The following is a 22,533-nucleotide window of genomic DNA, read 5'->3' on the forward strand; positions in this document are numbered from 1 at the left end:
ATGCTATACTGAGACAGTCTATCTCTTTTTTTAAAAATAGTATGTTCAGCTGTAACAATCTACTATCTGAAAATCTCAAAACATTTGTTTCACATTATGGTCACTGCTTTGAAGACTGCACTGACAGGCTCAGATTCTAAAACCCACGTTTCTCCTTTTCTGCTGAAGAAAGTCGACCAACCCACAACAGTGTGGGAGAAGAAAGAGATCTGAACTGGTCTGAATCCTTTCCTGTGACACGTGCAGACTGGCAGGTGTGGTTGGATACAGCTGCTAGAAAATAAAGTACACTGAGCAATTACCAACTTGCTGTTTGTCTCGGGGAAAGAGAATTGTGTAATCAGTAAATCTAACTGAGTTGTATTGATCAAGCCAGCAATGTTGCCTCTTCAGAAACCTGATGAAAATGCCAACACCGAGTTCACCAATAGGTGCTCTACTGTTTATGGGGAGAGCTGAAAGGGGTCACCAAATACTCTGTACAGAACGCACTTTGTCTATAGGTATGCTGCAGATTCTCACAGCTTGTCTGCTTTAGAAAGACTTCACAAAAAAAAAAAAAAGTCCTATACCATTCTACCATCAATACCAGCCAAACACACAGCAGCTCATGCACGAATACTGAGGATATATGCCTAAGAAACTACAGGTTGAGAACATAGTCTATTAGTTGGCATGCAAGAAGCATTCTGCAAGCAAGCCCTGATGCTGTCACACACAAAGTGTGACCCACCTCTAGGGTCTCTACCTTTCTGTCTCTTTTTCCATGAAAAACTGGCATGGTTGCCATGGGTTAGACAAATTTGTAGCATGCTTTGATGTTGGAACAACATCAAGTGAAGGAACAACTTGAAGTGGAAAGTATAAACCAGCTTACCCACACAGCCATATTCTAAACAAAATTATATGGAAGAGGTGAAAAAAATCCATCAAAAACCAGCAAATTATGCAATGTATAGATAAAGGAAGAATCTGCAGAAGAGTGGATGGCTCTGGAGGGGGGTGAACACTCCACGTGCACTCTATGTCTTTCTCTTCTACCAATGAACTTGATACAAAAGGAGCTTGCAAACCTTTTGTTTAAAGGGAAGCCATAACTAATGGCATCTGCCATAGGAACTGATCAGCATTCACTGAATTGCAAACCACAGCTTCAGACACCCTTAACTCCCACACAATAGATCACCAGTGTCTTAGAGGTTCAAGTGGTCTCCAGTGTGCCACTAGACTTCAAAAAAGGGCTGTTAAATGACAAGACAGCCAAGTGACAAAGAACCAATATCAATATACATAATGCAACCAAAACAGGTGAACTTGGGTCATTTTGTTTACAACAGCACAGCCTTCCATCCCTGGAGAGTTTGGGATGCTCTCAGCCTAACAAGGCACTGATTCTTGTCTCACTTGGGCTCCGGGGGCATGACAGGAACAATCTTTTGTCCCATCAGAGGAAGCAGGGGAAGGAAATGTTACAATCTTGAAAGGTCTAGTTCAGATACTTAAAAAAGTGAAAGGATGTCAAGGAAATTATAAATAAATGTTTAAAATGGGGACTGTGGCCAACTGGAGGATTGAAAGCACATTTGTGTAAAGTGAGCAGTGAGAAACTGGTGACTTCAAGACTCAGAGGATCTATTTCAAGGATTTATATTTCATGCTTCACAGCTTTTTCCTTTCTCATGGTGTCTTTAGCTCTACCATATAAAACCAGATTGTATACATAAAGGGGCCGACACAAACAGCTCGTCTTATATGAAAAAGAGTCCTAAGCAGTTTTGAATTTAAGTTAAACAACTGGACACGTAAAATAAAAACACATCAATTAAACCATAACGTCTAACAGGAAGAACTATGAAACTGAATTCTGAATGTGTGTGGCACTTGGTCATCACAGAAGCCCAGCAGACCTCAGGAGGTCTCCATTCCAGCCTCCTGCTCAAGCAGACCAGCGTGGGGGCTGACTGATGAGATTAGCAGAACAGCTAACTTGGGTTGAAAATACTTGTGAAAAGTTTTGGGGTGGGAAGGAGGAAGAGGCTCCCAAATACCCTTCCCCTGTGGGGAAGCCAGTCAAGGCCAACACCCTTGACTGTAGCCTCACCCCCATGATGTGCCTGGCAACTTCCATCCCTGCCCCACTGGCCACAGGATCCCCCTCAGCTCTCAGCTCCCCATCCCACAGGGAGCAGCCGCCCCACGTTGCACCTGGACATTGAGCATTGAAGCTGGAATAAACTGCATAGACTTCTTTAAGCCAAGACTGTCAAAGGCAATACCAAGGTCTATTGTTTAAGATCTAAGACAAGTTTCAAGGTGAAAAAATTGCTTTTAAAAAACTTTTTAAAATACATTGTAAAATAAGTTCATAGTTCATACAAGGTATTTTAAATAATGCAAAGAACTTAAAACAACCTTAGTTTGGCTCATCAACATCAGACAATGCATGCTGTGGTGCAGAACCACATCTCTACTTCCTGATCCACATTAGTAATTTACCCAAAGGGAATAAAACAAACCTTTTTTTTTGCAGGTTGGTTACATTAACAGATCAGTAAAAAGCAGGTAAATATGTTCAAGTCTTTCTGGGGCAAAGTATCTAGTCTATTTAAAAATGGCATTTATGAATTACATAACCAAAACCAAAGCAAACTGACAGTATATTTTTTTTGAGAAACATATTTCAATTATTGAATAAATATCATGCTCATAGAAAAACTGTTGCTCTTCCATGACAGGCAGCTTTAATGAGTCTATTTCCATAAAAATGCTTGATTTTCAGCTTCAAACCACTCCAGTGCCCTCCCTCAACTCCCTTGTTAGGCATCTTATTAAAACAAGTAGTAGGAAAAATATTCACAATTTTATTCATTTCAGTCTTATTCCAGGACTACTCCCTGACAGTAGCCGTACCTGTTTACCATGAAATACTCTAGCACATTCATTGCTGATAAACATGTATATACCCCACATCCCATTTCAAAGAACGTGGATTGATTTATGGATTATGAAATGGTCTAATATCACTTACAAAATCTGCTACCTTCTATTGCAATGAAAGTAAACAGAGAGCCACCTTCCACCTTTACAATTGAGACTTTGAGACTATTATTTGCCACTTCCACAAGAGAATGGAAGTTTCATTTCTCTACTCCCTGACTTTCAAATTAGCCCTTCACAGCTACACACACCACCCTACACTCACACCAAAAACTGCTGGATCCATACCAAGCTCCTAGAGCATGAGCAGAGCAGCCAGCCTCATCCAAGCCAAACAGAAGACAACCAAGACTCACTCCATTTAACATCACTTAAGTCTTCACCCTTCAGTATTTAGGGGATATATCTTTCTCTCTGTGAGAGGAGCTCCTTCAAGTACAAACCTGCTGCTCTCCCTTTTTAGGGAGATGGAGAAGCTCCTTCTCTGGAAGTCTGTGCTGGACTAAACCCATATTTAAACTCACTTATGGAGAAAAAAGGCCCTGGGACAGATACATACATATCCCTCCTATGACTACAGAGCAGCTGTGTCATTTCTGCATAGTCTGGATCCAGACATCATCCCTGTTTTGGTCATGTTTCCCATAACAGTAGCTTAAAGCCAGCTCCTACTATTGGCAGAATTTCAAACCCTTTCACACTACATTTGCCTGATTTTAAACAGCACTGAGCCATGTAGTGAAGATACAGCCCAAATTTCAAGCCCTTCCAGGAGAGTCTACAATGAACAGCTGACCAGGAATATAACAACATTATGACACTACTTAAATTCCTCAAGAAAAACATAAACTAATGTTTTTTCTCAATCATTGCTATGCTTGTTACATAGACTACCACATTTCAAGATTTAACATTGCTCTGATTCACAAGCAATACAGGAGGGACAGAGAAAAACAATAGCTCTGCCAGGTCTGCTCTGCTCTGGTTTGTGTTCTTTTTGGGACTGTGTCATTCAGAGTGATGAACTGCCCACTGCTGCTGAAGATGTTGCTTTAGGAAAAACCACAGTGGTTTTGGTCCTTTTTATCTCAGCAGAGGTCACCCTGAAAGCTGCATCCAAGAAACAAAACAAAAGCACATCTGATGTAATATGCTTGACTACTGAGAAGGAAAAGCCTCCCAAGCTTGAAACAAAGCCTCCAGCAAAAGGTTTCTGTATGCCCTGTGGCAGACGCAGCCATCAGCAATTTATTACTTTAAAAAAAGAGCTAAGGGAAGGCTTTGGATACATTGCATTTTGCTACAAAACAGTGACTTCCTTTGCTTGGGAAAAAAAGCTACTCTTGTCACTTATAAATTAAGATATGGAAAGGTTACTGTCTCACTCCTCTGTCTAAAGACTAAATTTTGTGTATTCCATTTTATTCCTCAGTTCCCAAATGCAATTGTGCAAATGCTTAACCTTATGCACTGAAGTCAATAGCATCATCCATGTGCTTAGTGCCAATATGAACAGTTTAAACTTCTGCTGCAGCAGAACACAGAAACCAACCTGAAATTCAGGCTTTTTTTCTTCAGATTTGATGAAACTCTGACCAATGCTGGACTCTGCAGGGCAAGGGGACTGTTAAGGCTGTTCTAATAATCCATCTTGGAGACACAAAATGACACAGCAGCAGAGAAGATAAAGGAGCCCAGGATTTTTAACTTTTTCTCATTTCAGACTGAATCCTTGATTTCTTAGACCTATATGCCAATGGACTAGTTTGTTAAGCTGATTCAGTCCTGATCCAGATATTTGAATATGAATCTCACTTGAGATCTTTGCTGAAGCTGCTTGAACTAAGATCAATAAGGGGCATGAGAAACACAGAGTAACAAAAATGTATCACAGATCCCTGAAGCCAAATTCTTACTGATTTTTACAGGACATTTGAAAAGCTGAAACCCTAATTAAGAAAAGACGTGGATGCCATAGAAGCAGTATATGTTTAATAACTGAATTCTCTTAAAAATTTGTATTAGCCCAATTTTAAAATTTGAATGTATGAAAATACATACTGCAGTCTATGTGCACACACTGCATAAACCTACCTGATACCAAAACAGGGCTGTCTGAGGCAAAGAATAGCAATCATTTACAGAGAAGGTGATCGGAAGAAATGCTGCCCAGCATTTATGGAAGATGAGGCTCACAATCCATGGGATCATCTCCCTGGAGCTCCAAGGGCTTCACACTTCTTTTTCCATGGTTTTCTAACTCAAGCCTAGAGTAAGGATATGTCTTTTCTACACGGTAAAGCCTGGTCTGAGGAGGTAATGGGCAAGAGGTGCTAACCAGGACCCTTTCATTAACAGTGGTTATAAGACAGAACACTATTACACAGTGTAACAATGTATCACAGCAACAGTGTACAAGCAGTCTTGAAATATAGAAATTTATACTATAGATGACCTTAACATTCTTAAGCAAGCAAAGATTACAAAATTAAATCCATAGCCCTTTCAAAAATACTGTTTTCCAATTGGAAGGCCAGAACTTTCAACCTTTAGCACAGTGTTTTAGTACAAATACTAGTTAAAAACTAACCAAATACCAGCAGCTCTTCTCCCCTTCTTTTACTGAAAAATCAACTGTTTGCTGTGGAAAACGTGTGCAAGGAACACATTTGAATTCCTAAGATGAAAATGCAGAGCATTTAAGTTCTGTAGAAAAATGTGGACAAATGGGCTATTCCTTGCAAAGATTTATAAATTAGTTAGAGATTGTTGTCACACCAAACTTAAAACAACGTTACCACATTTAAGAGGCTCAAGAATGTTTTTGTTTGAGCACAGAACTTTTCTAAACATAATGCAGCTTTACTAACAGCCATCAGCCCTCAAGTGGAAGCCCTTGGAGATGTATTACCTGGAAAGCCATTTATCTTTTACTTCAATTTGCAAGCAAACACCAACACAGAGAGCCATTAGAGAACAAGTGCTCTCTGGATGCTGAAAATCAATGGAGGAAAATTAAAAATCAACAAAGCTCTCACATACAGCCTCTTAAATGAAATGGCCTGTGATTCAGTCAATCCTAGTTAAGAGGAGAGTAAAATAAATTCTTAATCAAGGATGAGCTGTAGTGAAACTTCTTATCATATTTATATTGAATATCATATATATCCAGCTATAATCTGTGTCATAAGGATATAATTTGATAATAAAGATACTCATAGTGCATAGAACAATTAAGAAATTATTTTCAGCACTCACAGTTCTAATGGCAGACCAAAGGTTTATGCTCCAAGAAGGGTGATGACGTGTGAATGAAGTGACACAAGCAAATGTAGCAGCAGTTTAGTACAATATTTTGACAAAGGCCCCTTCACTTACATTGTCAAGAGTAAATCCACCGAATTTACATATTTGTTTTTTTTCCCCGCAGTATTCAGCTCTTTACTGAACTCTTTAGGTCAGCTTGTACAGCAGCACTGAGAGCAACACACTGTCTGCAATGCTCTTCCATGTTGCTCAGTCATGGAGAAACCAAAGAATAAAAAAAGTAAAAATATTTAGAAGATTTGTCTATGCTGTCTTATCTACTGTCACTCACGAACCAGTCAAACCACTGCTCCTGAGAGTAGTGATCAAGTATTGATAAAAAGATGTCAACAGAATGCAGTGTCACCACTCTCTTACCTTGCAATGAACATGCAACAATATGAAGTATACTAACAAAATGAGATCATTCAGCAAGACAATTATTAGCCACCCTAATGTAGCAATTTCCCTGTGATGTAATAAGTACAGCACAACTAAGTAGTTTTGTCCTACTGAAATAATCTTTACTGATTTAATTCATTTTCAGTATTATTTCTGATTGAGGAAAAGGTCACTGTTTCTTTTGGTGATAATTCCCCACCACGGCAAGAAGAGAGAAGATGAAAGGTTTCCTTAAATCCTTCCTAATTTGCATTATAAATATGACTTCTGTGAGGAAAGAAGAATTCTGAGGTGAAAAATAAACAGAAATGAGAGACCTCACACCCAAGGCATCTCTCCCCATTTGCTTACAGCATGTTCAGCAAATAGCACGGGTACTTCAAAATTAACACAAAGGATGATGTAGGAAACCAATCGCATCAGTTTTGACTGAGAACAAGTGAGGTGTAAAGAAGATAAGGTCTCCAAGTTATCTCTCCTTTTGCTGCAATTGCTTCTAAGTGGATGTGCAAGAATACTGCATGGCACCATGGAAGGAATTGACTGCTTTGCAATATTGGTTTGAGCCTTTGTTAATTTTTGTGTCATAGTCCCAGCTGAGACTCCTTGAGTGAATCATCCATATTTAGCTGTTGTTGAACCAACCTTTGCTTCCAAATTTAACCAGCCAAATCTGGGCAGAATATGGTTTCTCTTTCCCTGTACTTTCAGAGAAGAATCAGTACTTCAGGCTTTGCTGTGAAACTCCTTAGCTATGCACCTTTTACTCAGCATAATAGATCCAACCAAAGCACATAATCCCTCCACACATATGACTGTTACCTCTTCTGTTGGGGTTGTTTTCATCAGCAGCAAATGAAGTCCCTCATCTATGTCTAGCACTGGTGATGAAATTGCTTGACCTTCTAGAAACATATGCACTTTGAAAACCTTTTCACAGACCTTTCATCTTTATCTTGTACAAGGACTGACTATTTTTCAAATTGTTTGCAAGGTGCTGGGCATAAAAAGCCTTTCATGGTTACCATCTCTTCCTATTTTACTTGGTGAGAGGGTGCTAAAAATGTGAGCATCAATGATGTCTTCTACCAGAATATACAAACTTTAAACTGCCCAAAGTGTTACACCTAATAGGTTTCTTATAATCATGAAGACAGATGGAATGGCATATCTGAACACAAACATAACAAATTTAGGACTACATACATCTGCAGAAATAATGGTTCAGGATATTTTTTTGGCAGTCAAAGTGATCTAGAAAATTATCAAAATTAAAATTGGCAATTTATTTTTCCAGAATTAAGGCAGTTTCAACAGATGACTCAGGAAATCTTAGGTGACAAAGTCAGTAATTTTTAATAGGTAAGAGAAAAGAAGCTAAAATACAAACTGTACTTTAACGTTTTGTTTTCACTTTTGAGGTTTAAATTTCAGGATGGTTGGGTGAGAGAGAGAGAGAGAGAACAGCTCAGGGCACCCTTCTTTATTGAAAAGCTTGATAAAACTCATGAGAAATCACAGTAGATTTTCTCTGATTAAAAAAGGCAAAGGTAAAATGGCTATTGTCAAAACCTTGACTATATTGCTTGCTCTTCCCCAGTAAGGCTCATTTGATTGCAACTTGACTCATCAGATGTTGTTTTAACACCTCTTGAGATGCACAGAGTTGATGTCTATGCTTCCCTGAAGACAAGAACATATTTTTCAAGGCTCTAGACTGCCAGCCACGCTGCAGTGAAACATATGCTGTCCTGTTACTTCAGATAATAAATGGCTTCTCTTTCATTCAGCGATTCAGCCACAGAAACAAATTATTTTGTCTCCTGAGACTTTTGAAATGAGTGAGGTCTCTGCAAACAGGCATCAACTGCATTGTGTTTACTGGGTAATATACTTCTAACACGGGGCTAGATTATTCCAACCAAGCTGTGGTAATTCAGCTGGCTTTTGTAAGCAGCAGCTGAGGTAATCAGTTGTGACTTCACTATTCCCAACAGCAATCCTTATGGAAAGACTATAAATATTGCATACCCACCATAACACGTGATGGACAAATATTGACAATATACTGTATTCTGAAATGCTCAGTAAGTAACCTCATTCCCATGAGAGCCCCATTTACACAGAGTTTTTTAGACTGAGTAACATATCTAAGATTACAAAGACATCTGGTGACATTCGTTTTAGAAATTTGTAGTACTGACATCAGTCACCAGCTCAACCCCATGTGGCATTACTACTCCTTGTACTGTCATTCCCTTGGCATGGAGAGCATTTCATCTGAATTATGGGTTCTTCACACAGACCACCATCACACTCACTGTATTTGGAAGCCACCCATCACCACAGTGTACTCAATCCCCTCATCCAGATCATTAATATCTTTATCAATGATCTGGATGAGGGGACCATAGAATCACAGAATACCAGGTTGGAAGGGACCTCAAGAATCATCTGGTCCAACCATTCTTGGCAAAAGAGTGCACTTTCAGTAAGTTCGCAGATGACACCAAGTTGGGCAGGAATGTTTGTCTGCTGGAGGGCAGGAAGCCTCTGGACAGGGATCTGGACAGGCTGGATCACTGGGATGAGGTTCAACAAGGTGAAAGTGCCAGGTCCTGCCCTTGTGACCCTCACATGGGGGACTTGTCTCCCTGGCACTTTGGGACATGGTCTAGTGGTGGCATTGGCAGTGTTAGGCTTACGGTTGGACTTGATAATCTTGAAGGTTTTTTTCAATATAAATTACTCTGTGATTTTATGGTATTCCTGGGTGAACTGGGGATTCATACCCTGAAGCTTTAGAAAAGGAAGAAGTGAGTTTACAAAGAGATTTGGACAAAATAATGTCAGTACATTTCTTTGTCCAAAGGAAAGAAATAACACATTATGAAAGCAGAGCACCAGTTTGAGGTGATTCTTGACCAAAGTTCCATCTGATATGCAATTTTGTATCTGATGTACAACTCCCTCAGCTTCCAGTGCTGCAGTCACTGCCAGTGCCAGTGCAAGGCTGCCCAGCAATACAGGCTGAGCTTAATGCTGCGGCTGCTGCTCCTGGGGTGAGGGTGCCAGGAAAAGCCCCCTCCAGGCCGATCCACAGCTGGAAGAGTGGGAGGAGAAAAAGAGGAGTGGAATAGAAATAAGCTGGAAAGGAAAGCTGGAGGGAGAGACACTATTGAAACACATTTTTGGAGCTTTCACACAAGCAAAGTGGGGAGAGATATGACATTTCTAGCAGCCCACTGCTCCCATAAACTAACTGCAGCCACAAGGAATAAAAGAAAACCAGGTCACAGTGATGTCAGACCTCCCCAGGTTATTATTGCCATTCTTTCTATCTGGAAAATCAATACTCAAAACACATGAAAGGCCAGATTGCAGCACTGTACACTGCTAAACAATAGCCCTACATGAAAGGTCATCAAGCTGGGGTACCTCTGATTACCACATAATATGCTACAACAGAGCTGGGCAAGCTTAAATTGGAGGTTTCCTCCTGGTTTTTATGGTTCCTTAAGAAATGAAAATAAGCTGGAAACTCAAACCCATCAGGGGAAAAGTACAATAGCATCTTACTGTGCAACCATCAACATATATTTAACTGAATTAAAAAGTAAACTGAAAATTTATTGTTCATCCTGATGTTATTCTTCATTTTTCAAAAATGGCTACAGCCTTGAGAATAGACCTTCTGTGGAGATTTCTGGTAAAGGCCACAATAGATGTCCCTGCCAGTTTACAAACACAGTGTCCTTTGGGGATAATTTTGTTAGCTGAAGCTTCTGAACTGATCTGCAGAGAAGGCAGAAAGGGGGACTTTAGCATTCTCCCACTGCATCACTTGCTGATTTTAAATAAACTTACTTTCTACCATGAACATTTAGAGATTTAGCCTTTCTCTGTTTTTTTCCTGGATGATATTTAGCTTACATTTCTGAACATGGCTTATATGCCATGGGAGGAGACAGAGGATAAAGGAACAGCAAAATGTCCACCCTCAGCTGCTGACAAGCTGCAGTAGTTTTTCAGTCAAAGAGAGCAGACGAGAGGGCAAAAAACCACCACAAACAAACCCCAGTGTGCTATGGAAATGTTCAGAAGAGATAAATAACTGACAATTGCCTAAATGATGGACCACTGAACACAAGAAAACAGAAAAACACAGCACTGTTACCTGTAGACTGAAAGCATGAGCCTAATGAATTTGCCTCTTAATATCTTAGTTTAAAAAAAAAAGGGGGGGGAAGAAGATCCCCTTACTAACAAATCAAAGAATTTGAGAAATATGTAAGTAGAGTAGAATATCTTATAACTTTGAGGTAAACTCACAGTTATAAATATTGCGTGAGTCAAAAATTTACGAGCTATCAGAGTAAAAAATGTATAAGATTCTGGCACTTTACAGGCTATTAAAATGTCAGGGCACTTTCAGAAAAAATAAATTTTGGTCCAAATACGCTGAAGTCGCAAATGCAATGTTTTCAATGCACACTTTAATTTTGGCAGGTTTCTGAGGCCAAATACTAATTTTAATTAGGAGTACTTATTATTTTTATAAGCAAACGTTGACATACTTTTAAAATGCTACATTTACAAGGATCACAGTTTAAGTAAAATATTTCACTTAATCTTACTGGATTTTCTTATCTTGGCTCCATCAAATCTTTTCCAAACTTTTTATTTTTATTTTTTCGGAATTTTTCAGAGTATTGATAAAAATTTCTGATCTTAACACAGCCAGGCTTTGTGTGGGAACTGGTTTTTATAGTAGATAAGTGTTAGTAAAAAGTGAATTCTACGAATTGCGCAGAATCACAGGGCCAATGTTTTCCAACCAAGTACCTAAAATTCAACTCCCATTTTAATTTCTGAGTATAACTTTTTAAAAATGTTGTTCGAACTGCCTCTAACACTTTACAAAAGCTTTAAAACTTCCATTATCTTCACAGATAGGCTTTCTACAAAGTTAAGAAATTTGACTCAGAAGTCACATCTTTAGTCTTAGAAGAGATATTGATTAATATTTTATCAAATTCTGTGTATTAACCTATTTAATCTTACAAAAAAACAACACAAAAAGTGTAAAAATCTACTAGGTCTTTGCTTAAACCTAATTATGATCTTACCATTGAAAATACTTCCTAAATTTCAGTCCTTCATTCTGGAAATATTAACTTTTCTGGTTTTTTATGTATTTTTTTTTTCCAAAATACGCTTTCATATATTTGACTGCTGATATGTACAGTATTGACAGACCTTCCACTAGCCCAAACCAGTAATAATGTATTTTTTTTCAATTAATCTATTATTTTGTTGAGAGGCAAAAGACTACTTTTGTGCTTCAAGCTGAGAGACTGACTTAGATGTGTGGCATATTATTAAATTTCTCTAGTTTCTTTCCCATGCAAGTAATTTATATCTTTCTGTTTCCACATCTGTAAAAGGGAAACCTTATAACCTGCCCAGAATTCCCAAAGCTATTAACAGGAGACACCAAATCATCTACATGCATATAAAATTTTGAGATCTTATGGCAGAGTACAACTCACAAGTGGTTTTAATACACCAACAATATTGGAATGGAACATTAGTACCTCCTGAATGGCATTTTAGTCCAGAAAGGACAGTTTTATAGACTTTGTCATCTTAAGTCAAGTGAAAAGTTACAGTTGGACCTTGCAATAATGTACAGCATGTGAGAGTTTCTGAGGAGCCTTTGGGCTTTGCAATCCCAAGGCCCAGCAGAAACCCTGTATCCCTGAGCTCTCCAGAGGAGAAAAAATGTAAAAAACAGAGGCCCAGATCTGTTGCTCCTGTGTTGCAGCACCTTGAAGAGAAGAGAAGCATTTCTGAAATCTTCAGTTGCAGCAGGTAAGAGAATTGTCTTTGCTGGAGCCCACAGAAAGAACCAAGTGTGAGATACTATTATTCTCATGGACAGACTGGAACTTTTAGCCAAAACCCACTATTTTATGCCTGCTTGCACTGCATCCGAAACAAACTGTAAAAGCACTTAAAGTGATGCAATGTGTAAAAAAACTAAAAAACTACTCCAGTGCATTTAATATCCTTAATTGACATGAGAAGTTTGCTTATTCCCATGGATCCTAGGTTGATTCCTGTAGTCATAGTTACACTGAAAGCACAGCTTTTTATCTAACTAGCAGTTGTCCAGTTTTGGCACCAAGCTTTACAAGACAAACACTCCACAATCCCTCAGTGCTACCTGACGCACTTCCATCGCCAGACCTTTCCACCAGACCTCCTTGCACAGACTTAGTGTCTTCTAGAAAAGAATGAGAGCATTTTAAAGTCAAATCTGAAAGTCATTTCAATGGCCAGACTGCTAATATTCTTTAGAGGACTGAGAATAAGTTTGTAAATCTGTAAATTGTAGACCCAGCAATTGCAGCAAAAAATAATCCTGTTCCGCTCAGGACAAGTAGCTTATTCTCCTCATTTAACTGAGAATATAAGTACTATCATCATATTCAAATTATTACCTATGTACTGAACCAGCCACAACTGAAAAATGTTAAACAATCTTGAAAAACATATGAACATATTTATAACAATTATTTTCAGCATGCTGCAAATTTTAAAATGCTGTTCAGCGCTGCAGAGATGTGATAGAAAAAATACCTTATAAATGTGCATTCCTTTTGAAATGGGTTCATAAAAACACTTAGCACTTATTCAGGGATCATAGATAAGATCATATACAGACTTCAGTATTGTCATCTTAAGTTTCTAAACTAGGAAACTAAACCAGACTAATTCTGCACCTTTTGCAAAACCTTACCTTGTAAGGTAGGCTGTCAAATCATGTCTTGTCACAGTGTTTTTGCACAAGGCAAATGATATTACAAGGTGTGAGGCAATGGGAAGCCAGGCTTCAGGGAGGCCCAGGATTGTGCAAGGTCATGGAAACTCAAGTCAGGTCTCCTGGCTAACAGCTCCCTGATTGATTCATCCTACCACCGCTGTTGAAGAGATTCATTTTATGAATCTGTTAGAGATGTGTCAGCAGATTTATTATTATCCTAAGAATATTGTGATTTTTTTAATAGTTACATAGACAATTAGCTACATTCTCCTAAATATTTTACTTCAGTAATTATAATGAAATAAAAAGCTTTAATTTGGTCCAGAATCTACTTCTGAGGTATAGGAAGAAGTAATGCTCAGAAATGGAAAAAAGAGAGTCTTGAAAAGAAATTAGGAGATGAAAGGACAGAAAGAGGTGATGAAAGGTTGCAAAAAATCATGAAAAAAAGGTTAAGAAGAGAAATAATAGTTAGGCACAATCCAAAACAAGCTGGCAAAAGATCCCTTCTCAAAACCAAACCAACAATATTAGGGAGAGTCCACCATTCCATTGATAGCAATCTTCTGCTATGACGGGACGACAGCAACCCAGGGCATTACTTCCACAGACGGAAAAAGTCTGTCTCTAGAACAAGCCCCAAAGAGGCCAGCACCAAGTGGCTTCAGAGGTAACTCAGTTGAATGTAAGCGATTCCAGTTTCCAGGAGGAAAAATCTTTCTCTGCCTGACAGAAACACATACTGTGTTAAAAAAAAAAAAATAAAATAGAAACATCCTGTTTTATCTTTTCATGGATTTTTGTTGACTGTGTTGAAATATATGGGTGTAAGCTGCATTAGAAGAGTATGATTAAAATATATTTGCCACACAGGTCCTGGTTTTTCAGTAGAAGTTTGCCACTGCTGTAGAGGACCTTGGCTACTGAGAATCAGGGCTTGTTTCAGAATTAGAAACAGATAAGCAAAGTTACATTCATCCCTTCTAATAAATGCCAAAAAGAGAGCGAAATAAACAAAATCAATGGAATACTTAACTTCCACATTAGTCTAGAAGTCCTGTATAAATGCTTGTGCCACGACAGCCAGATTGCAGCAGTTGACTGGTTTAAGCACCAGTTTTACTCCTGGCAGGGCAGGGGGTTAGCAGCCCCGGGGATCCTCAGGGGGGCGAGCATGCTGCCAGCCCTGCAAAATGGCCATGGCAACAATTTAAACCCTGCTCATTTCCACTGTGATTCCATGCCAGCTCTGGGGAAAAAAATCCTGCTGCATTGCTGCAGCTGAGAGAGCCAGAGGAGGTTGTGTGGTCAGCACAAGAGAAGGGAAGTCGAACTGATACAGTGAAGAGAAGCAGCATTTGACACATCAGTAGATTGGAAAATGCCAGCATAGCATGAAGCGTGGAAGCTGGGACTCATGCTGCCATTCCATCACTGGGGAAAGGAGAAGGAAACACACAGGTCTCCAGGAGATGCAGAAGATCTATCAGGAAGCGTGATGAACATGTTTCAAACACACTACACCATTATTTTTGGGTTGTCTGGGAATATGCCTACTGTATATTGTCCTTGCAGACCTCCTGAATGGTATTACTGATCTTTCTTCAAATACTGTTTAGGAGTTTTCACATAACCTCCTTAACATGGACCTACTGGTTAGTTATTCCTGTGGTTAGACTGAGTTAAGACGAAAGAGTTCCCAATTTCCTCCCTTCTGCAACACGGAACCTTGACAGAGCCTCTAGGCATGTTGTGATGTTCAGTAAATAATTAGACAAGAGTAATCTCAACACACAGGATAATTGCAATTGATATAAATAGTCTAAATTAATCACAGAAAACCCTCATTTTGCATATGCCAGTTTAGCAGAAACCTGACTCTATTCTATAGACTTACCTGTACCCATTTCATCCAAGCATACTGGGCAACTAATTAATACTTATTGAGTACCATAAGATGCTTGTTAGTAATCCTTTACCACTTCCTCTTTACAGTGAGCTTTTTTCTCTTTTCTCCTCTTACCTTTTGCAAAGATTCAGCTTCACTAATGCAACCACGTCTTCCTTTCTGGTTTTATGTGCAACAGAATTCTCACAGATTCAGTAACTTTCTATTCATTCTTTACCTGGACACCTTCTCATTTGGACACTATTCCATATATTATGATTTGCCTCCTTCTTATATTTAATTCTGCAAGTTCCATATTGCATCAGATCTTCCAGGATAATATTATCATGAGAATGTATAGCCTTAAAAAAAAGGTGTGCGTGACCCTCAAAAATATTGATTAGAAGGCTGTTGTAGCTCTTGCAAGGACACAAGAAATTCTATGCCATGCTGGAGAAAAGCCTTTTTCAGGTCTTGCTGAGGTCTGGAGACCTACCACAGACAATTCTGGTTGATTAGTTGAGTTTGGTTTTTCCCTTAGTTGATATCTTAAGCAGAGAAGGATTTCGGAAGTACTTGCAGGTCAGTGAGCACATGGACAGGCTATACAAGGGAAACACACACCTTATCTCATGTCCTGTGCAGCAAATCCACACACGCCCCCATTTTCTCTGGCATATGACTCAGATTTAAAATTGGGTATAAGAATTAAAATTTTAAAAAAATGAGCTTTGAAATGGCAGCCTGGACTAAATTTTGCAAAATTACCCTTATTTTCAGACATAGAAAATAAAAATCCCAGAGCTTGAAACCCTTCTGGTGTATAACATTGTGTGTTCCCACTTACAATTTCTCTGACCAGTCAGTCCCTCAGCAGCACACTGAGGGCAGCTTCAGACATGCTTTCTGCTATGTGCTCTTGATTGACTAGTCCTATTTCTCCAAGCAATGACCCCTGCGCATCATAATAGGAAATAAAACCTTGCTGAAAATACGATGCTTGGATTCCTTCTCTCCCCAGAATTACTGGGAGGGAAATGGATGTCTCTCAAGTGCAGAATCATATGCACAATGGTCTCTTAACACTTGCTCAGAGGTCTTTTCCATTTTCACATAAATCTTTTTTATGTTGTACTCCCACCAACTAGTCATTTTATTTTTGGCTTCACTACAGTAAACTTAATTTAACATTATGGCTTTTAGCTAGTTGTTGGTCTGCTTTTATGACTAATGAGTTTTAGACAGGAAATTCATAAAAACAGAACAAAAACATCCATAATAAGCATGCAGCAAAGACAGGTCTATTTTTCCTTAGAATAACTGTATGCCTGAGCATAAAGGAATGCAAAAGTTGCACATGAGGCTAAAAAATCGCCATGGAAGGTCAATCTCAAAAACTTTAATTGAGATCTCCAAGCATCAAATGAATGATAGGATAGAATAATAACACAGAATGTCCATTCAAGTGTGCAGCCGTTTAGCCCACACACCCTCTACCTTGATGAGCAATTATCCTACATACTGTGGGAAACCCACATGCTTCTCGTGGCAGTCACTTGTCCTGTTAGTCAGGTTTGTTGGCTTGGCGATTTTTGTGGGTTGTTTTCTTTCTTTTTTTAAATGAATTGCAGCTTTTAACCACAGTGTACTTCAGGTGCTGGACTATTGAATATTTCTAGGTTCAAAAAAAGAAGAACTGACACAAAAAGTTTTAGAGGCAGCTTCAGACTGCATGGTTCCATATTTTAGCAGACATCATGCAAAAAAGTATTCAAAGACAAACATTTATCTGATCAATGAAAGCTGGGAATTCCTTTCTAGCTCTGCACATAAAAGAACAGGATGGAGAAATGCTTAGAAAGTGTTTGCAACATTTTCATGGAAACCAAACCAAGCCTTTCTCTGTCACACTATGTAGAAAAATGCATTCATAGTCTACTGGTTAAGAGAGAGGGTATACTCAAATAAAATAGTAACACTGCTACTACCTTTGACTTATTGGAAGGGTTACATGGAGTTACAATATGAAAATTACATAGGAGTTACACATTTTTTATGCAACTCCATTTACATGCCAAGTGTGAAAAAGCCCTGGTCTCTCAACCGTAGCATAAATCAGTCCAACTGGAAAGCTGTGGCTCCTAGCCTCCATTTATCCAGTAAATAGCTCAAATACTTCTCTAACAGCCAGATTCCTAGTGATTGTTCCATTTATGGTTTTAATTTTCAACTGTTCCACTCTCTGTTTCTCAAAGCTTTACCCTACTTTTTTCACATATACATACTCACACCCCATCAAACAGCATCCATCAAATCCTCCCCCTGCATGTCATGGTTCTGGTGGTGCTGGATGACCCTCTGCTGGGGACAGTGACTCCAGTTAACAGCTCAGTGAAAGCTCTGACTGTTTCAACCTATTGAGTTTCACTTGCATTTCTAGCAAGCTTCCTGGTTGTCAACTAGGCAATTGCTCATCACCTGTGTGTGAATAAAATCTGGTATTTCTTCCCAAGACTGCCTCCCACAGCAATCTACCTACTAGCAAAGTATGGGTGGGTGAAAAAAGAAATTGCTTCCTGGGCTTACTTCTGGTAGTATTTGGAAATTCTGAAGGCAAACTGAACAGGCCTGTACAGAATTCTCAAGCAAAATGATGCAGTCAGATCACATCAGTGCTCTGGTGGTGCATCACGAGAATAAAACTGAATGGTGACACTGCTTATAAGGAAAGAAGGCATCATGGTAGAGAACACAAAACACAGACTCATATTCTGTAATTTCACAGGGAAACCTTCCTGAAGTAACTACTCACCTTCTTGAAAGGAATATTCCTTAGTTCACTACTAATAAAAGTGTAAGATAATTCTGCTCTCTATTTTGGCAGATGTTCTGGAATGGTCTCTAAGGAAACTGATACTTGAGTAGAATTATTCTTTACAAGTAAACGTAGTCATACTGCATTTTGACAACTTCTACTACCAATTGTTCTGCTCTAAAAGACAAATGTCAAAATGATGTAGGACTGCATTTACCTGTAAGTGCTTACAAACATTGCTCAAGCCAGTTGCATCTTGGGAAATGCTTTTATAGCTGTGGCAAATACCCTTTTGTGACGTGTAATTCATACTATTTTAAATTATCAGGTGTTAAAATACTGTATAAGATAGCTTATATCCTTAATACTATCTCAAGTGCTCTGCATTGTTTGTCAAACACCTAGGCACGTTTGTCATCTTGCCTTTTAGTTTGGAAAAACATGTAGCCATTGGTTATTGTGACAGCTTGGAAATGTAAGTGTTCAACCCATTTAACTAATAAGTTGGTGTAAGCAAAATCAACATTTATTTTCTCTTAATATGAAAAGCCTGAATATAAACTGCTCAGCTGCCTATTTTCCAAAGGCATATAAAAGGAAGAATGGATGCACCAGTTGCACCAGCAGGAATTAAAATTAAAATATGCACTGAAAGTGGGGAAAAAAAAAAATCAGTATGCTCATTCAACTCCTCCCCAACACCATTATATAAACAGAATTAAGGCAAATATGTAATTTCTACATCCAACAGCATATATGCCCTAAAAAATTGTTAAATATTTTGTTGATACTTTAGTGAAACTGAATTCTGGGGTTTTTTTGTAGAAAGAATTTACTTTGTTCATGTAACTCCAGACTGACACCACAGAAACCATAATCCCATACTCCACAAACCATGTGCATCACTTCCAAATCACAATTATAATATTGTTTTGGAAAAAAGAATACAAATTATTTCCCCCACATGGTACATTATGGGATTCCTGCACCATTCTATGCTACTGGCATACAGTAATTACTGAAAAGGAGATAACTGCATAAAATGTGTTGTCTAAAGTGCAGGAACACCCCTTATCAATTCAAGGCTTGCACAGGGTAAGACTATTTTACTTCACAGATCAATGAAAAAGTGCTTCAAAAGGAGAAGTCAGCATCACAGAAGAACCCACCTTCATTACTCTATGACTTTCCAAAACTGTATCAGAATAATGGTTTCAGTTTCTTTAGTTGCAGGTTTACATTACACTAAAAACAGAGAGAATGCAAAGCATATATTAATGCATACTTAGGAAGTGTGAACTCCTAATTACAGTGTTACCTTACCTATTACTCTGTTGTTTCATAGCTTTTAGGGGGATTCTACATGGTCATTTGCAGGTAGGTGAAAATGTTTCCTACTTGTGCAGCTGACTGACTGCAATCCAGCTCTGAATCACAAATAATACAGCCACAGTTCACAAGTCCATCCCATGATTTCACCAGAAAGGCCCATTCAGAGCAATACACAAAGCCCTCTGAAGTTCTATCCTCAGAGATTTGTCATCATTTCTTGTCAAAACTGGGGTTTATAGCTTGAGTCCTGTGGTAACCGCAGCAACACAATTTCTTCATCAGAGTTCTGCTGCTTTCAGCCAGAAAATGGTACAGACTGAAGGAATTTACCTCAACTGTCAAAAGATTGTGTATCCATGACCTTGATACAACTCCTTCCTGATTCTTCGTTTAGACCTATGAACAGTACTCATCACAACTTTTTCATAGAAGGGTAAAAGGAAAAAGGAATGTTCCACTTTTTGGATGGATTTAGTGGGTTTTATAAATTATTTCCATACTTCCTCCAGCTACTTCACAGTCCTCACCATTCCTGTATTTTACCTTATAATTTTGGGTTTTTTTTTCTTTTCATACAATCCCTTTTCCATGCAGCACCATGTGAAAAGGATGCTGCTGTACTTTTCACATCTGCCCATGTACTTCTTCATCAACAGCATTATAATTCTGTTGAATTTCAATTTCCCAAACAATGGGGTAGGGAAGATAAGGAGTATCAACTTTTTTTCTTTTCAAGACATCTTAAGAAAAAGCAAAGTAGGGTAATTCATAGGGACTGAAAATTTACAGTACATGTTCACATTTGCTTCATAAAGCCCACTTCTAAGCCCATTGCTCTGTACAGTATAACTGTAGCTCACAGAGTGAGTGACATCTTGGTCGCTCCAGGAGCTGGTATACCAGCAGATGTGAACTGAAGAAATAATGTCAACCCAAGAACTAGACTGGAGTCTTCTAGCAGATATTGAATTTAATTGCACTCCAAAGCAAACGAACAAAAAATGTCCCATCTTATGCTGGTTTGGCAAGGATGGAGTTAATCTCCTCACTGGCAAGTGCTCCAGCCACACCACCCCAGTCAAAGAACGCAAAGGTGGGGACTGGGAGAATGAAGAACTTCCCATGGTAGGAGAAGATCAGGTTTGAGACCATCTAAGGAATCTGAAGGTACACGAGTCCATGGGACCTGATGAGATGCATCTGCAGGTCCTGAGGGAATTGACAGATGAAGTGAGAGAGTGGCAGTGTGGTACTTAGTTGCCATGACCCATCTCTTGTATATCTTTGTAAGAAGCCACAGTTAGACTCTGTTCAGACACAAAATAGTTACAAAGGCAGGAACTTCACAAGAAAATTCAACCTTATTCTCATAAGTACAAAGAGCTATGATTTTAACAGTATGAACTGCCTGGAGGTACCTGCATTTCTCCTTTCATTTAGAGGAGGAGAGCTTGACCAGATATCTATATTGCACAGAGCTAAAATCAGGTGGGGTTAATGCTCTGATGACATTGAGGTGGAAATAATGAGCATTAAATGGGCAAAATCAGTTCTTCCACAGATGAGGATTACAACGGGTAAATGGAATGAAAACATAGAACAATGTTTAATATGCAAAGTATTAAAAAATCCCCATCAATGTCTTATCTTTGCTTTCATGCATATTCCCAGTCCCTAAATGCTAAGCGGGATTACTTGTGCTTTAAATTTAAAGTGCATGCTCTGTTCCAGTAAGCACAGTCAGCAATCCAGTTTCTCTTTTGAGCACATTTCAAAAGATGTGAACTGCTAAAGAAAACCATAATGATCTGAAGGCTGGTAACATCAGGAATGAGTGAAAACCTGAGACTTCTGCATGGCTTAGAAAAGGGATTCAGAACTCTGAATAGTCTATTCCACCCCAGTGCAACTGTGTTGAAATGGATGGACAGGGATGTTCTTCCAATATTCTAAATAACTTTGGTGAGGTCAGCTGGTAGTCTTTGTGTCCTAATCAAATCTCTAGTACCTAAAATTTCCCATTACAATTGACAAAGCTCTTACAGCATGACAACTTTCTCTGTGTGACTGCAAAACCTCCAAGACCAGCCTGAAGCTGTTGGTTAAAGCAGTAATTCCAATGTTTTCATCATTTTTGTACCATGTATGCATGAATGTATGTACATTTGCATGTATAAATATATCTCCCTCTGGCATCATTTACAGGCCCTAGAAACCCTTTCTGCTCTGCCGTTTTTGTTGTTTGTATGTTACTGAACAACATCTTTGTAGAAGGAAATCTCAGAATAAAAATAGCATATCTAATGACTCAAAGGGACTTTCTGTCAGATGGATTTCAATATGATATCAGTTTACTAAGCAGGATTTGTATCTCTTGGAACTTCACCTTAGATAGTGTTAGCACGAGTTTTATTGTAAACACTGGTGTGTCCTTCAGGTTTGAAATTTAGCAATGGTCTTACTGTTGTTTATTTTGTCAGACAACTGGCACCACCACATTGTCACTGACCCCCTGTTCTTGGGCAGGCTTTGATATTGTAGCTAGTTGAGTTGGTAAAAATCCTCCACAGGGCTGCTCTCATCAAGCTCATCCTTTTAGTCTTTATTCAAGAAACTGAGATGGGTAAAGATTTTATTCTTTTGAACTTGAAACCATCAGTAGATTGTATGTCTAAGATACACAGTCTGAAGAAACTTTGTACTTGGTGGTAGTTCCACTTCAAGAAACAACAAAAAAAAAAAAATTCTGGCTTTGCAGCAGATTAAAAATATATTACTGAGCTCAGAGACAGCCTAGTTTGGGCACAAAAACTCCAGTGACAATTTCAAGAGAAATAAAATATATACTTAATCCTTCAGGCAGTCTCACTGAGTTCCACTGATTTTTGATTAAGCAAAACAGACAGACAAACACAACTAACACTGTCCTTCCAGCCAGTGGCCTCTGCCTGAAATCAATGCTCCTGTATAAACCGGAGTTAATGGGCCCTTATCAGGAGAAAATCCTTATTTCATGAAAGACCT

General features: G+C 38.7%; 1 protein-coding gene across 1 annotated transcript in view; it reads right to left on the reverse strand.

Annotated features, from left to right (window-relative positions):
- The window catches only part of SORCS2 (sortilin related VPS10 domain containing receptor 2), a 231,400-nt gene that overhangs the window by 208,006 nt on the left and 861 nt on the right, over window positions 1-22,533 (reverse strand). The gene's annotated exons all lie outside the window — the stretch shown is intronic.

This window comes from Manacus vitellinus, unplaced genomic scaffold (assembly GCF_001715985.3).
Source record: "Manacus vitellinus isolate BGI_N305 unplaced genomic scaffold, ASM171598v3 scaffold_0_pilon, whole genome shotgun sequence".
NCBI lineage: Eukaryota > Metazoa > Chordata > Aves > Passeriformes > Pipridae > Manacus > Manacus vitellinus.